The sequence below is a fragment of the Helianthus annuus genome, chromosome 7 (assembly GCF_002127325.2).
Source record: "Helianthus annuus cultivar XRQ/B chromosome 7, HanXRQr2.0-SUNRISE, whole genome shotgun sequence".
NCBI classification, from domain to species: domain Eukaryota; kingdom Viridiplantae; phylum Streptophyta; class Magnoliopsida; order Asterales; family Asteraceae; genus Helianthus; species Helianthus annuus.
Window position 1 is genome coordinate 84,244,161 of NC_035439.2, and position 16,438 is coordinate 84,260,598.

Consider the following 16,438-nt stretch of genomic DNA (forward strand, 5'->3'; position numbering starts at 1 on the left):
CCTTATTTTCTTAATGTGTTTTGACAAAGTTGATTTGGTCCTTTTGAGGATTCTCAACCTGCCTTTGAGCACATAAGAAATTTTGACTAAAGCTTTATTTCCCTCTTTCTATGTCAGCAGAACACTAGTGTTTAGATGAACATCGGTTTTGCTGAGCTGAGGTGCATACTTTAGTGTAAAATATGAAAACATCACAAATTTCACAACAACAGTTGAAATCAATTTTGAATGAAGATGAGCACACCATAGTAACCAGATTAGTTTCCAGATCTGGAAACTATGAGTGATTTGTGCATGACATCACCAGTTGTATGAGATTTGCGAATCTTATGACATCTTGGTTGTTTTACAGAGCTTTTGAGTCATCATTTTGAACATGATTTCCCGTTACTCTGTTTTTTCAACTAAATACAATCAACCTTAGTATCAATGAATTTTGAGCTGAACTGTTATGTCAAATTGATTGTTAGATCGAATTTGACTGTCCAAGCTCTGATACCAATTATTAGGATCGGAGGCTCTCATGATTGTGTTTGTTTGTATAAATTGATCATTCAGAGAATATTAAACAGTGAAAAGTGCAGCGGAAATGAATACAAACTTTGTAAACACAATCCAAAGAAGAGAATAGTATGATAAACAATTGCTTCACATTAAGTCAAACGATTGAATTACAAAGCAAATGATTACAAGCATTCTTACAATACTAAGCTCCCCCTCAGCCTGATACCCCAAGGTTGGTTGCACAAGATGAAAGGATTGGACTGAAGAAGAAGAATCCACTCAGTCAATCAAATGTAACAGTACAGAGTACTGCTCCAATTATAGGCAAACCAAACAACTGAAGCATCTCAGCTGACGTCACCATGATAGTGACATATAACAAACTAACAACCTATATATACTGTTCTAAACAAACTACTGATATGCAACATCTGATTATCAGTACAATACAAAACAAGAGATAACAACTGCTTCACGTTCCACTATTGTAGCCTGAGCACTGATGTTGAACTTCAGTGCTTTCTTCAAAGGTGATCAGTCTTTGAGTGGGCAGTGCTTGTGTCTTCAGCAGTACTTAGGAAACAGTAGTAGATAGAGCAACAGTGTTTGTCTTCAGCAGTCTTTAGAGTTTCATCAGTGTTTGGTTCATCAGTTGTTATAGTGAGCAGTACTTAAGATCCATCAGCTGTTAGATTACCACTGTCAAGGGGAAAGCAAAGTGTAAACTGCTGCTTATTGAAGTCCTCTGATGTGATCCGGTTTTGGCTTTACCTTATCTGTTCCTCTGGTACGGTTCAATCCCAACATATATCATAAGTATACTTTTGGTTTTGTAAATAACATATCAAACTATGTTTTTGGTTTTGTAAATAACATATCAACTATGTTTTGGTTTGAAATAGCATATCAACTATGCTTCAGTAAATAACAAAATATATGTTGGTTTTGTACATAGTATATCAAATTATACTTTGGTAAGTCATATCACATTTGAGAGCATATCAAACTATACTTTGGTAGTATATCAAAATATACATAAGAAACAGTGATTTAGTATTCATTCAAACCTTAGTGCATCAAACTACACCTTAGAGACAATAGAAATACCACAAAGGCAATTTCTATTTGGTTAAAATTTGGTTTTTGACATTCCATACAAAAGGAATTGGGTGTCAAGTCCTATAGCGCTATATCGTACTAACAATCGGCTTGATGAATGTATAAAACAAGTACAATCCAACAATTTATTTTATAATCTTTGAAAAATTAGTGTTTAAACCATAGATAACCATTCAATTTGTCAAAAGATAAGTACTAGCATGTATAATCATATGAAAATTACAAATAGGCACACATGTTTCACCCCAAAACGTTTGAAAACAGTAAAAGAGGGGACTATGTACTCACCTGAGAATGCTTAGAAGTCTTGAACAACAACCAAGCAAAACTAGAGGGATCACGGAAATCAAACGACACCTAATATAGGTAACTATATTAATAAACCGGACCTAAATCGAAAGATCGGATAGAATGAGGTTTCGTAAACCAAATGAGTATTGGAACTCATATGATATGGTTTAACAAAGCCTACATACTAAATCGAAGCCTAACCTAAGTGCTTACAACCCATTACGACTCGTTTAGGTAGCTTACGCTACTTTAACGCATCGTTCGCGTAAAACGCGTTCGGACCGCCTAACTAGTCCTATGACAAGTATTATATGCCTTAACATGTCTAATAATGTTGCCTAATCAGTTTAGATGTAAAAATTTAGGTTACATATGCTTAAAATGAATTTATGCGTAAAAAGGGCATTTTGGTCATTTACCTAAGGCATATAAACTACCTATCATACAACTACTTTAACGAAGTGACCATAAGGTATAACCTCAAAAGGTTATTCCCTGTACAACTATGGTCACGAAATATGTTTGGTCGGATGCTAAAGATCGACCAAACGGGTCGGGTTCGAAAGTCTAAGCGGTTGTTTAGACCACTTATCTTACGACCCTATATAAGCATTAAACTAAAAGTGACGAGTTAAACATGTCAAAACATGTTTAATGAAGTTAGAAAACAAGTTTGATATCAAAACAAAGGGTTTTGATACCCAAGAATAGTTTGGTTGCAAAATACGCATAAACGCGTATTTTGACCGAAACTATGACTCGTCACTATGCCTAAATAACGTGGTAATCAGTAGGTATAGTCACAAAGGACTATGACCGTCGTGATTACGCTCACGTTGCGAAGTTCAAATGAACTTCGTGTTGACCATTTACTAGTCAAAGTAGAAAGTCATACATTGTTTGACTTTCACGCTTAAAAACGCATAAAAGCATGAAAGAATACTTACGAAGGGTCCAAGCTAGGAAGATATTGATCTAAATACTCAGGTATGAAGCATAAAGCTTCAACTTAGGGCATAAAATCAGATCAAGTGTGAGTTGAAATGAAAATGGGGGTGGGTTTATATAGGATTTCCAAAACCGTTAAGATCGTTCCTCGATAAACAAGCATCAATCTGGATCGTCCATGTGTGCCCATTGTTTTATATTACTATGGGTGCCCAAAACAAGCCCCTAGCATGAAGAAACCATGTGCAAAACCCATGAAAGCAGCTGCTAAAACAGAAAACATAATTGCTGAACTGGGCATTGGTCGCGCCCCACGTAAGAAGAGGCCCTCTCTTACGCGCCCCGCGAGAGATAGGTTTCACAGATTGTCATTTCAGGTCCCTGCATGTCTAAAACTTGCTTTTCGATGCATTTTTGACACGTTTAAGCCCCGTTAACCTCATTTCAAGGCTCTACAATGATGCCAAAGTATAGGGAGCATGAAACATGCTCAAAAATATGTCGGATGTCGGTTCATTTGGTCGTACGATCACGTTATTCGGTTAATTACGACGAAACACGAACGGATGCGAAAAACGATCCAAATTGCGCGACGAATGGAATTTTATCATGACAATCACTAAAATAATATATTTTAATGATTACATAAATTTTTGGATGTCCGGATATGTTCAGAACGTAAGATATGTGCGAAAATGCAAACTTATGCACTTTTTGACGCTTTTAGTACCTGTTGATCCAATAAGTTTATTTTTGCACACCAAGTACCTCAAAACCTATTTCTAAGATATATAAAGGATGTTTAGGGCATGTTTAACTTATGATCAAGTTCCGGAATGTTCATTACAGTACGAATCGGCATACTTTCGCAGTTTGTCGAAATTAGTCCCTGTAAGCGAATAAACTTGATTTCGACACACCAAACCATCCAAAACTTATTTCTAAGTTATGTAAAGGTTATTTAAGGTATGTTAAGCCTATGTCACTATTTCAGAGTGTTTGTCGTGTTAAACTGATTTCATTTACGTATCAGTTTGCGTATAACTTTCCACAAAACGATTTAGAGCTTGAAATCGAACGAGAATCGATATGTGCAAAGGATACACATATTTATACAAAAATTCCAAGTATGAAACATAGTATTTCATTGGTTTGGTATTTGTACGATGGTTGTAGTGACACAGGTGTCACACTTTCCCCTCCACAGTAACCACTTTAGCACCATGCCCATGCACTTCCTTGTTACCTCTTAACAAGTCAGCATATGTCCTCCCCTCTTGAACAAACGACGGACCAGACAGGCCATTTTCAGGTGGTTTTTTCTCCGTATAAGTCTGTCCATTGTTGTTAACACCAAGAGATTGGTTGTTTTTATCCTGGTAATCGCCCTTAGGTCTCCAAATGCTTCGGCCCAGATAATCCGGTACATAATTAATCCTTTTATGATCCTTATCATACTTGGCTAGTGAAACTGTAACTTTCATGTCAAACATCTTTATCGTATTTAGTTTCACTAGTGTCCCCTTCATATCATCTACCTCCACAAATCTGATGAAACCAAAACAACGTCCCCTTGCATCCCGCTTTCGAGCCACATACACATCAGAAATGAAGCCAAACGGTTGAAAGGTCCTCCATAATACATTCCTTGTTACACGGTCTGAGATATTCTGCACTAGGAACGTCCATTCTATGCCATCACCTTTGCTTTTATGATTTTTCCGATACTGCACATTTGACCACGGACCTCCATTGTCATACACCCCCGACCCCAATCATTCTGGGAAGCCATTTATAAAACCACGAGAAACCAAAGCGGCGAATGGATGACATAGGAACCCAGATAGGGTGCACGGTTAGATCTAGATGGCCACATTGAACCGATCGATTAAACCCCACACACTATACAGATTCAAGCAAACATCGTCGAGCACACTTTACGAATTTCGGGCGGCGAGAAGAAGAAAGAGGAAAAAGGAGAGTACAAAAATGTTTTATATTTGACATGATTCATTTTCAAAAAAATAAAATAAAAAACATAGACCAACTAAAACGTACATAAAAATAAACATGAAAATTTATTATATTTGACCCGACTCATTTCTGAAATATATTAACGTCGAAACGTAAACCAATTTGAATTCATACCGACACACACATAAATATAATATACGTAAAATAATAGTGTTTTTTAAGTTAAAGAATGGCAAAACGTAGAATAACTAAAAACGTCTATAAATATAAGCATAAAATCGTATTATATTTGATCTGACGTATTTCTGATTTTTTTTATGTCAAAACGTAATCAAACTCGAATTTATACGACACGCACATTAAATAATCATGTTAGACGTGAGGGGATCGCAATAATATTTTATTAGTTTTTGAAAAGTTATCAATGTTGAAAATTGAAGAGTGAGATGCACAAACAAAAAAAATAAAAAAAATCAAGATTGTTGTAGCCAAGATGTTGGCAAATTATATATAACTAGTGTTTAACCCCCGCGTTGCGGGGTGGGGATTGTAAAAAGTGCTAGATAGTATGTAAATAACGAACCAAACCGGGAAAGAATCGTAAAACAAAAACGTGAAATTATACCGCGACATCACGAAAAACACAATAAGCCCACCATTAAATATGATCCACGACCAACTTGAAATCAATTAGACCATCTTGACAATTTTTAACTTTCACGTAGCCATCTCATAAACAATTAGATTAGCCCATGAACTTGATTATCGTTCAAATATGTTTTGTCCATCAGCCCACATTTTTTAGTTTTCGAACCACAACTTTTGCAGCGGTTATCCAGAGAAATAAATAATATATTCTTAACTTTTGAAGCGGTTACATAGATTAAAAAACAGCCAATGAGGTTGCAGGGTGCAAATTTCCCAACTCACACTATTCCTAAGAAACTACGGTAGTTGTTTATATAGTAATGAGTTACCACATGTGCTTCGTGGTACATTCGAAACGTAGATAAAAACAAGTAGATCCGAAACTTGCGCCTAAGTAAGTATTGCCTCCATTTCTTGATAGCCTCTGTAATGGCATAGAGTTCACTGGTATATGTCGATTGAGTTTGCAAAGGGGAACATAGTTTCTTGCTAAAAATTTGATAGGTTTATCGTTTTGAGCAAGAACGACGCCAATAGCCATACTCGAGGCATCAGTGGTGATGTCAAAAGGTTGAGAAAAATTACGGAGAACCAGGGTGATAAGGTGTACTATGGAGTCTTTCAATTGGTAAAATGATGATAATGCTTCAGACATCCATGCAAATTTAGGTAGTTTGAGGATATCGGTTAATGGTGACGCTATACGAGTGTAATTCTTGACAAAACGTCGATAATACCTGGTAAGACCCAAAAGGGCTCGTAAAGTAGTCATAGAATTTGGGGTCGGCCAAGATTGAATAACAATTAATTTTTCCGGTTCTGCGCGTACACCTTCTGCCGAAACAAGGTGACCAAAAATGCAATTGGATTGCATGGTACTAATTGTTCATGAGAGTTTCCAATACAAACTCCAAATGCGGATAATGGGTTTCCAACGATGGGCTATAGACGAGTATGTCATCAAAGAAAACCAAGACAAAACGTCGCAAAACCAGTCGAAAGAGATCATTCATGGCGGATTGAAAGGTGGATGGTGCATTTGTAAGGCCGAAATGCGTTAGAGCATTCACAATTGAACCTACATATTTATGTGAGTGTAACCTCATATTTGTGAGAGTGTTTGTAAATTGTTGTGAGTGTAGGAGAGAGAAACAAAGAGAAAAACTATTGTTCATCAGTAGGAGAAGATACTGTTTACCTCTATAATTTTTTAATATCTTTTTAAAGTGATTGTGAGTGGAGGTGTCACACCCTCAAATTCCACATGCGGAGTATTACCGCGAGGCGTGCGACTGCCATGATCCAGCCACAAGTTATTTTGAACCGTTTGCGAAACTTTGAAAATTATTACCGATAAAAAGTAGTAATTTAATTTAAAAGTTTCCAAACATGTAATTAAGTTTGCAGCGGAAATAAACGATAAACCCATTTCAGTTTGAAACCACAATATAGATGAATTTACAATACGTACAACTTACACACTCCATCCGTTTGCCTTGTCCGTCCGTAGTTGTACCTAGAAACCTGCAAGCATGCAGTAGGGTGTCAACATAATTATATATTGCGTCACGTATATAATTATCAATGTAATTACATATAATTATAAGTTGTTATAATCGACTTGTCGTTTATTTGTAAACCAATAACTTGGTTAATAATATGTGTGAGAGTCGTACGTTGATATATCATATGTCGTTTAGGCGTTTGAAATAAATATAAAAGTTATATTTATTTTATAAAATCCCCGAGTTGTGGAAGTTTAAAATAAATATAAATAATCTTCATATCTATTCTATATAATTGTCGCGTACGACATGTTGAAATAAATATAAATAGTTATATTTATTTTATAAAAAGGTTCCCGAGTTTTAGACGTTTGAAATAAATATAAATAATTATATTTATTTTTATAAAAGATTCCGAGTTGTTTGATGTTTGAAATAAATATAATTTATTTTGTAAAATAGTTCGCATTATCGACGTTTTTTGTAAGTTATAAAGTGTCGTCAAAATAAATATACGTTTGTATTTGATTTTATAAAAATTATTTGAATCCGATAGTTTTCGTTTTATAATAGAATACGTTCCGTTTACGGATTTTTCTCGAAAAACGGGCAGAGTTTCCTCTGTTTTTGGACCGCTCCGACAGCACAAGTCGTCGTTATAATTTTCAAAATTCAATAATCAATCACAATATATCAAATTTCGTCAAATGTGTCAAAACATAAACTATACTTTAATCAAATCGGTTTGAGCTCGTTTTCACGTAATTAATAAAAACTATATAAAGACAACGTAAATATTTGCGCCGTAAATCTTTTACCAAAACTCGTGCCATTCTATTAACTGGGTTGATTGAGTTGACCAGTTGACTCGGTTTGACCGAGTTGACCGAGTTAACTCGGTTTGACCGAGCACCAAATCTGATCCGTCTAACCCGTGGTTGACCCGAACCATACCCGAACTAAAACTGACCTGTTGACCATCTTTGTGACAACTGTCATTTTTGCGTACATTCCGTACACTTATTGAACAATAATATGTGCTTTAATAACTGTGCATGATCTAATTTACAAGAAAAAAATGAATTTCTAATTACTGTTATATACATACAACGACATTTCATGTTGCAAGACTTTTATCGTTGCTACATGCAACACGATATAGTTCTAATAATGCACAGAAAAGAATTGGCACCATTATCAGACAAACTAAAATGTTGACGGAGTTCAGTACATAGACAGACAATATTTTGAGGCCCAATATGAGCCAAAGACCAAGTGATACACTAGTATAGTGTGTAGGAAAGTAAGGATTATAAAACTGCTTTCTAGGTGATAGATAAAGTGCCGGAAAGTGCCTAAAGCCCACATAAAATGCAGAATTCTACATAATTCAGCAAAAATCAGCTTTTTAACAAATCTATTACATGCAAAAAGATGACTAAATGGTCCTGAATGCTTTCCTAAGTGTCGGAAATCAAAAGGGTCACAAAAGGGTACTTAAAAATCATTAAACGGAATAGTTTGACACTTTAACGAACCGGTATCTAACCGAACAACCGAACATTACCCGAAACACCAAAATATTGCTAGAAGCATTGTTTTATTATTTCTAAGCTAGTTATGATCCCCGAACACCCTAACACACTATATAATGCATGATACACTTAAAACACTAGACTTTACACTTAACCTCCAACTAATTAACATCATTTACCATCAAAGTTACACATACCCCCCCCCCCTCATGTCTACGGTCACAAGAAGTGGCCCCACCCTTGAAACATACTAACTATTGGATAAAAGGGATTAGAGATTATATAATGGATCAAAATTACACATCTTCTTCAACACCACATCTCTCTTTCCCTCTCTCCCTTGCTCACGGCCGAGCATAGTGGCACCACCACCACCATTATTCATCCACCATCTATCCATTTCAAGGTCACTATTTGATGTTAGAAGGTGATTAAGGAAGCTTGGTGCTTGCGGAACTTGAAGGACCTCTACTACTTGCTTTTACCCACCACATTCATCACTTTCATCTTCAAGTGTTCTTCCCTAGCTTAGAGCTAGTAGTAAGACTCTCATAACCCTTGTTTACTTCTATTTTAGTTAGATAAAGTATGTATTATGTTGTAAACCACAAGAACACTAAAAGACATAATCTTGAATCTTGAACATAAGCTTAACATATGATGAAATATGGATGAAATGATGTTGTTTAGTATATGTATGATGTTTGATTGTTGTTTACTTGAGATTATGATGTTGATCATCTTGCTAGATTGTGATTAAACACATGATCTAGCAAGTTAGAGGATGATTATGGGTTAACACAAGAAGATCATCCTCATACATAAGCATGAACTTGAATAAAAAGATGATTTCTTGGAAAATAATAAACAAAGTAAGCTAGTAATCTTATGGATCTAAGATTTATGAATGGTTTTCCAAAAGAACCAAGTTTAAAATGTGATTTTTAGAAGATCTTGGTTTTTACTTAAATATACACTATTTTTGGTAATAAAATAAGTGTAGAGACACTAGAGAAACAAGAAGATCTCACAAAGAAACATTTTTGTAAAATATGTTTACAAGTTGGAAACACCTAATCCTTTCAAGAATGAGATTTTAAAAGAAGTAAACACACTTTAGGGGGTTACTAAACCCACTAAACACTTTACCAAGTTACTACAAGTTTTTGTGGAAACTCAAGTTCATGATCTTTATATAGACGGCTATGTTCTAGCACTTGGTAAGTATAATATTGTTTAGGGTTGATTGTTGATTATTGTGTGTTGATTTTGAAAAGAAAATGATATGCTAAATAGCATGAACACCTCCATTTTCAAAGGAAACTATGGCAAAAATTTCTAAAAAATATAAACACGTAGAAAGTATTTTCTAAACAAGTATTTACAAGTATGTTTTAAACTATGTTTTTCAATATAAACCTTGCCATAAATTTTGTTACAAAAATATAAGTATTGGAGGTTCGTTCTTGTAAATAAAAATGGATTAATATATATTTAGAATATATATTTTATATTAAAGACACTTGTGTGAATATTTGTATACTTTGTGGAATAGTTATATTATTTTAGGGTAAAATAATATAACTTAACAAATACCAAGAACTTACAAATCCAAAATAATACCAAAAATCTCACGGGATAAATACATAAGTTACACACTTGATATTGTGAAATTGAGTTTGCTGAGGAAATTGAGTTGCGAGTACTAAAGACGCAAAACAGTGAGTTCATGCTTCCCCTTTTCTCTTAACTATTTTTGGTTTTATAACTCTCGGGGGTGGAATACATGTTACGAATGCTTAAACGGTATGAAATGCCTATGAAATGCACTATTAGATCATGTGAGCATAGACTTAATATTGAAATGCCATTAATTCTTAATAGGGATGAAGGTTAAATCTAACGGGTACGGCCGAGCCCCGCTCATGGTCCTCATGTGATCACTTGAGTGCTTCGGTGTCCCGGTCGAGGTAAATCGACATAGTCGAGAGAAATTGACATAGTCAAGGTAAATTGACATAGTCGAAGGGAAATTCGACATAGTCGAGGGAAATCGATATAGTCGAGGAAAATCGACAAGGGTATAAGCCTACTCATTACGAGTGCTCCCTATGTCCTCACATGCCTTATTATCCTTGTAAAACATTTATTTGATATGTTCCTAAATGCTTTTCATACTTGTTTTCAAAGGAGTCTCTCAAAGGTTTACAAGTACTCAAACAAAACGCATGAACTCGCTCAACTTTTGTTGATGTTTTCCAAAATTACATGTATTTCAGGTAACAGGATGGATCTTGGGCGCGGGTGTTGTTTCTAGAAGTAGACTTCAAGTTTAGATGTCATCCACTTTTGTTGGTTTGTAACCTAGTCGAAGGTTGTGTTTTAAGACTTAAATAAACAGTGTCTGTAATACTCAAATTTTATGAATGGATGAACATCGTTTTAATCATGTAGTTGTTTATTATGATTGAATGCAATGATATTAAACTAGTCACACATCATACGCTTCCGCAAAAGTCAGGGTGTGACAATCTTTGACCAGGTTTGACTAAACCCGAACTAGCCGAGACCTGAGCCGAAACGTAACCCGAGCAACCAAACCATCCAAGTCTGAACTGAAGGTGAACCGAAACCGAGTCGTCTGCGCCATATCATCACAGCTGCTGCCATTCGGCCCCAACGCCACCGGCCACGGCTGCCGCCGCTGGCAAACACCACCGCCATCATCATCTCTTCAACATCTTGACTCCGAAACTCCACCGGTACTGCCGTGAAATCCCCATACCCCTGCTTATTGGTATGTGTCGTCACCGGAACCAAACCCGAAACTGAAACACATAGACCTGAGCCATGCTAAAACAAATTCGAACCAAACACCTCAGCTTCCACTGAACTCGAACCGTCATCTAAAATGAGCCGGAGAAACATGGATCTGAATGAAAAGTGATGTTTTATGAACTTACCGGGGATATCTCATAAGAAATCGGGGTTGTCGGCTGGTTGAGCCTCGTCGGTCCGCCGTCAGTAGCCGCCATGTGCGGTGGAGAGGGGTCGACTCCCCTTTCTCTCTCTACAGCTTGCCTCTCTCTCTCTCTCTACGACTTCTCTCTCTCTCTTCCGGTTGTGCATGTGAGGGTGGTGCAGGGTTGAAGGAGAGTTGTGGGGGTGTGTCGGAGAAACAAAAAGAAAGCCGGTGGCCGGCCGGAGAGAGATGAGGGAACAGAGAAATGGGGGTGTTGTGTGCGCAGGTGTGTAAAAGAAATGGAAGGGATTAGGGTTTATTTTACTATTTATACTTCGGTTAGGTTTTGTTTTAAGTGGGCTTGGGCCCTAGACCCATTAGCCCGTGCCCTGAGTTTCGTGCGGCCCGTTAATGTTTCCGGAACCCATCTTCAAACCTTCGTAAGGTGTCATAAAATATCATTTTAAGACCAAAAGACGTAAAATAGTGTCGATAGTCACGTTTGACGCGTTCGTTCATTGGTTACGTTAAAAATCGCGTAAAATGCGCCGTTTGTCGTTATCATCCGTTTTTTTATCCGGTTTCGACTGTGTTTCTTAAAATTTAATTACGAAGCTAAATATATTGGAAAATTTTAGTTTTGAAGGTAATAAGCGTGTCCGATGCTTCCGTTTCTTTGCCGGTGCATTCCTTCAGTCGTGTTTTTTTCGTTCACGTTTGCATTTTGTGACGCTCGAAAGCACGGTAAATTCACAAAACCAAATTTATAAGTATAAAATATTCGTATAAAATTCGTATTTGTCGACGTTGTTAGTATTTTATTCGGTTTCAGTTCGTTACCGTTTAATATTCAGCAGTTTTCCCGTAAACCTCCATTCGCGCGTTGTAAAGCCGGTTAGATGTTCCTAGGCATACTAAAGGCCTAATTAAGTTAATTTACGTCTAATTACACTACTTTTAATCATCATAATGTTTGTTTTTCGTGTAATTAAGGGCGTAAATTACCAGTTGTCACAATTAAAACACACAAGGGTCTCCAAACAGACAATAAGTACAAGTCTTAACGACATTCAAGATGAGCAGCATGTACACGGTCTAGTATAGACCTAAGTGTCTAATGAGATTAGAACACTTGTAGGTTGCACTATGTTTACGGACACACCCGACTTTGCTAGCACACATACTTGTTGGACGCAAAACTGTGAGTTCACGTCCCCCTTTTCTTTTAAACGCTTTTCGGTTTTACAACTATCGGGGGAGATACATGTTACGATGATATGATTAAGCTAAAGAACAAAACACCTAGATCATGTCCGAATAAGGTAGAACTTAAGCACCACTAATCACATACAGACCGAGGAACGGAAGGGGTAGATCTATTGGGTTTTGGCGAGCCCCACTCATGGGTCCGTGAGGCCGCATGAAGTGCTTTCGTGTCACAGTCGAGGTTAATCGACACTAAATCGTCAAGGGTTGGATTGCTTCCTATGTCGGCACGCATATTAATGTCCTTGCAAAACATTAATGAATAACGATTTCATAAACGTTTTACATACCACATTTTTTACATACCGGTTTTCTATACAATAACTTCCAAGTATTTTGAATATTCATTTGATACAAACTCAAACACATGAATTCACCAACTTTTGTTGACTTTTTAAACTTACATGTATTTCAGTCAATTAAGTGGATCCTTGCTCGGTTCGGTTTCAAGATGCGATGTCATCCCATTTTGAAGGGTTTGGTTCATATATCTCACCCTCGAGCTAGATACAGAATGCAAAGCCTTGGTGAGTTAAAACTTTAGTTTTGTACAAGTCTTTTTGTAAAACAATATAACTCGTGTTGTCTTTGTATGAAAAACTATGACTTGCAAACTATTACTTTGTGATTGAATGGATGAACATCGTACGTATTTTATTCATATAGTTTGTTTACTTACATCGTATGCTATGAAAATTAACAAGTTCACACCTTGCTCTTCCGCCTATGAGCGGGTGTGACATCGACGCCATGTAAGGTCTTTCAAAAGATCCGTCAAACTTTATCTCATTAGTCTCTTCTTCAGTAACGTCTTTGTTGAGAACATCCACAACTTCCACTTGCTAATTTGTTTCCGAGATCTTGTCTATTTGAAGCACATACACCACCATTTCCCAACCCGTTAGAGAACTTGAAACATCTTTACCATTATCATCTAGAACCAATTCTTCAGTAACAACCAACTCCTCTGTAACAACACCTGATCAGTAGCTTCATTCACATCATCATCTTTAAGCTCAGTATCATCACAAACACATCTTCATCATTCGGATCTGGTTGTTCATCATCTTTATCACAAGGCTCTGATATCACATGTAAGTCCCCTGAATCACAGATATATCGCGAGATGATGGATTTAAGGTGAACAAGTGAGTGGAACCACTTGTAAACCTCTCGTGTGCACACAAAATACGAAAATAGAAAACTATAAAGGTGAAACAACACATGAAATATTTTCAATCGATTTGGATTATCATTCAAAACCAAAATTTACACTTTGTGGTCTGAAGCTCTCTAGGTTTCTCTCTTTATAGAAACCCTTAGAAAAACCAACACCCAAAAAGTTCAAACATTCTACTATTTATATGTTTAGGCCAAGGGTTTAAGTCCCTAGTGGGCTTAACTCACCATTAAGACTCTAATTACAAAATTAAGTCCAAATCATATTTACAAGGTAGTTAAAAAAAAACCCAAAAGCTAAACATCTAGCTAACTGTCACAAAACGACTAACACTTGGTAGTTGTAAGCTCTCTCGTCGTTGAAAATATTTTCAATGCAAAAAGTATTAGTTGAACTTTTTTTATTCACATTTTAGTATATTAACATCCAGATTTTAAGTTACGTTTTGGTTGGATGGAACATTTAATTAAACACAAAAAAAAAAAAAAAATGAAAAGCAAAAACAACTATTAGAATATGTGTAGTGGTGAAAAAGACCCTTAGGCATTATCTGTCATGTGACGTTTTAGTCGGCAATGAGTATTATGAGACGTTTTTTTCTAAAATGAGTGTAGTGATATAATGTCCAATAATGCCCCAGATTACCCAATTATTCTTTTCTTGTTTTTTTTAATTAAAACCAATAATATTTCGTTAGCAACGGCATGATTGGCTCAAATATCTCGACCCGGCGTTTCATTTGCAACGTCCCAGCCCAAAATTGGACGTCTCTTTTTTTTTTTTTTGGGGGGGGGGGGGGGGGCAAAACAACCCTACTACGAGTGGTGTTATTGATAGATTATTCCACACGCCTTTACACTATGTTCCAGAGTTTACTAACGGAAAGAAAGTAAAAATATTTTGTGTGTTTCAGAGTTTCATTTAAGAAAGGAAAAGAAAGGAAAATAAAACATGTCGTGTTCCCGAGTTTCATTTAAGGAAGGAAAAGAAAGGAAATGACAGGAAAACTAGGCTAAATTCTTTAATTTTTCTTTCCTTCCGATTTGGGAGGAAGCGGTGGGAAAGTCATCTTTTTTTTTCCTTTCTCATCCTTTCCTTTCTCACTTTTGCTTTCTTTTCTTATCCCTGAGGGATTAAGTTAACTCGGGAACATAGCGTTAAATTAACTATGCCGGTTACCTTCTTCAATTCCTCCTGTCAAAATCATCGGTCACCATTGTCGGTCTCTAGTGAGCGTGTCATTATCTCGTTTCACGTCTTCCTTAACTTGCGTAAGATTTTTCCAATCCAAAATATGATATTTGTCAAGTGCTGTGTTTTTTCTACAAATCTCAAGGATTTCTATGAAATAAATATTGACTTTATACCTTTAAATCCAAAAATAATAACCGAAAACGAGTTTGTGGATCTGTGTTTAAGGTATTAGGGTGTACGGGGCACTAGCGGGGAGGGGGATCGGTGACCTCATTCCCTGATCGGGAACACCGCCGCCATCACCGCGGGGACCCAAATCGGGGAGGGGAATCGGGGGGGAGACACCGCGTTGAATTGCACAAGGATTGAGGAGAGACGTTGGGCAACGGTCCTTTTTAAAAAAAAAAAAATTTCAATTTTAACAATATAAATAACCAACTTAATCTAACTTTTTACCACACCCATTCTCAAACTCACTCTAAAAATCTATCAAATACAAAACAAAATGGATTCCAAGTTCCCGTTTTTTTCTCCTCTACCCGACTTTCCCGACGATGAAAATTCATCGTCAAGCGATTGTAGCTTAATTTTCTTCCAAAATCTCATCCAAAAAATTGTCCGTCGAGATCGTGTGGGAGGCCATGAGTGATTATTTTGTCGAAAATCCAAAATTTAATGCCGATATTTTTCGTCAGAGGTTTCGTATGTCCAAGTCTTTGTTCCTAAAAATTGTTAGTGACGTGGAAGCGAATAACGAGTGGTTTCAAGAGGGCTTGGACGGGAGAATGAAGAAAAGTTTCACGCCGTTGCAAAAGGTTACTTCTGCGATTAAACAACTTGCAACCGGTAACCCAGCAGACGAAAACGACGAGTATTTAAATATGTCTGAAAGGACCTCTCGTGAGTGCCTTGAATATTTCTGCGAGACAGTCTGTACAATGTATGCCGGTGAATTCTTACGTAGACCAACGAGCCACGACGTTGCGCCATTGTATCAGGCTCATGAGGAGAGACATGACCTACCTGGTATGTTGGGTAGTCTGGATTGTACACACTTCGTCTGGAGAATGTGCCCCACAGAATTGCGTGGGCAATATATGAGAGGCGATCATCAATACCCGACAGTTATGTTAGAAGCGGTGGCGTCTCAAGATTTTTGGATTTGGCATGCTTTTTGTGGCCCGGAGGGTTCACAAAACGACATCAACGTGCTGCAACAATCTCCATTATTTCTTACTCAACGAAACGGAACGGCGCCAAATTGTCCATTCCAGGTGAACGACCACTTATACAAACACGGGTATTATCTTAC